This window comes from Arachis ipaensis, chromosome B09, assembly GCF_000816755.2.
Source record: "Arachis ipaensis cultivar K30076 chromosome B09, Araip1.1, whole genome shotgun sequence".
NCBI classification, from domain to species: domain Eukaryota; kingdom Viridiplantae; phylum Streptophyta; class Magnoliopsida; order Fabales; family Fabaceae; genus Arachis; species Arachis ipaensis.
The window spans coordinates 24772323-24774679 of record NC_029793.2 but is presented as its reverse complement, the minus strand read 5'-3'; the positions used below and the strand labels follow the sequence as shown (position 1 = coordinate 24774679).

Genomic DNA, 2357 nt, shown 5'->3' with positions numbered 1-2357 from the left:
GATAATAGTTGTCATTGTCTATTGTGAAGTTTAAGAACTTGAGTTAGCCATTTTTTTTTAGAATTTGAGGTGAACTTTGTCGGTGTTAGGCAAACTCTATAAAAATTATAGTGCGGCGAACTTGCTTTGCATAAAAAAACTCGTATTTGGGGAATTAAAGTTGAAAAATGGGGTTTTCGAAAATAATAATTTATTGAGGGGGTAATAGAACCAATCGATTGAATTAACTAAACCCAAATTGTTTTTATGATTTCAATCGATTGGTTAATACGACCAATCGATTGAATAAGAAAAATCCCACATGCCTTGCAAAATTCAATCGATTGTGTATAATTTCAATCGATTGAAGTTTGGAAAGCCTGAATTTTAATCGATTAGTTTGTGCATACAATCGATTGAATTTTTAACAAACACGATTTTTCCAACTCAATACATATGTAATTGGATCGATGATAAAATTATAAACGATTAAGATTGTAAAATATTTATTACGATTAATGGAAGATCTAATTTGTTATTATTTTAGTTTTTGATTCTCAATAAACATGATAGATGAATGATAAAAAATAATTTATAAAATAAAAAATAAATTTTATAATTAAATAATATATAAAAGACTAATTTATAATCATAGTATGATTGGACATCTCTATTAAACCGGTTAATAAGCTATTTTTTAATAGTTCAGAATAAAATCGGTTTATTAAAGAAAAATAATAAACCTAATTGTCTGTATTATAATTATTAGATTCGGTTTGTTCCGATCAATTTACACAATATAAACTAAGTTATATTTGACTTTTTTATAAAAAGACAAATATATCCTTAATTTTTAATTTTACAAACATTTAAATTCCTAATAATTTAAAAATACAATTAAACCCCTATAAAAAAATAATTCTAACCCTAATTCATTATCCTGTCCAAGCCCAAATTCAAGCCTATCGGTGAAATGGTGAAATAATTTGCAGCCTTCTGAGATTCCCCCAAACTCACTCGATCATGCTCAAACCTGGAAAGAAGGGATGTTCTCGGTAATACAATTCATCAATTCCCAAATTCAAAGTCGCAATCTTTCGAGAATTTTCAGGAACTTAACTTACAGCAGGTAAAGTGGCTACTAATCTTGAAAGGCCCAGGTCTGTGATGACTCATTGCAGTGCTAATAGAGTTATGTTGAGAAGGCATTCCTCAAGCCAAGTTCTTCCTTCTGGAAGTAAGAGACTCTGGTGGAAGATGTTACTCTGGAGCCATAGGAACATACATAGACATATTTCAAGCAAATCAACACAGGTGAATCCTGGTGTGGCTGTAACGCACAATCCATACGGGAATGCCACGTAGGCATCTTTATAAAAAGTCATTTTTAGTAACTTTATGGGAGCATCCCCCTTTGCCAAAAAGAAGCCTTGCACATAGCTTAAGTTTGGTATGTGTAACAATTCAAATTTTAAACAAGGGATTTCCTAAGCTTTATACGTTAAGATTCACAAAATTCAAGTGACTTGGTTAAATTTAGTTTAACGAGTTAATTTTGAATACGTAGAAAAATAAATAATAAATATTTAGTGATAATAATAATAATATTTTAGTATATTAATATTTTTTTTTTGTACATGATGTTTAAAAAAAACGAGAAACAAAAATTGAAGTTTGATAGTTGGTAAGTTTTTTAAGACTTGACTGTTTAATTTTAAAACTCTAAAAAAGATTTTAAACTGATTAAAATTTTCGTTTCTTCTTCTTTACAACCGTACTAATTTTGGTAAAGTCGGAATTTTCTTTTTTGAACTTACAATTCGATTATCTGTATATCGTGGTTTAAACGTTGTTTTGATTAAAAATTTAAAACTAAGAAGACCGTGAGTTAAAGATCATTAAAAGAATTAGTTTCTGTAAACTAATTTTGAAAAGTAAGGTTTGATAAATTAAATATGTAGGATATTTTGTTAATTATTTAATTTTAATTTCTCAGTAAGATTATATTAAAACTAAATGAAATTTTTTGGATTTAAATATAACACTTTATATCTTACGGACTAAAACAAATTTACATTTAAATATAAAAGACCAATTTAATACTTTATCCTAAAATTAAAAAAACAAAAGTAAAAGAAAGGATAAACCATAAACCATAAAATAATATGAACAATCCAAGTTGGATCCAGTATCTTATCTACGTTAACAACTTAGCATATCTTTCAAAGTATATCCGATCATTATTGCTCAAGATTTTAATAAATTTCTCAAAATTTCACGAGAGAAAACAAATCTGATAATTATTACTTTAATTTATTGATATTTTATTTTTAATATTATTCTAAATATAATAATAAATTAAATAAATAACTCAATTG

The 2357-nt window shown here is 26.7% G+C and overlaps 1 long non-coding RNA gene across 1 annotated transcript; it reads left to right on the top strand.

The window, feature by feature from the left end:
* LOC110266528 lies at nucleotides 885–1271 on the top strand. Its single transcript, XR_002353939.1, has 2 exons — nucleotides 885–1034; nucleotides 1106–1271. It is a non-coding gene; the product is annotated as an uncharacterized LOC110266528 (long non-coding RNA).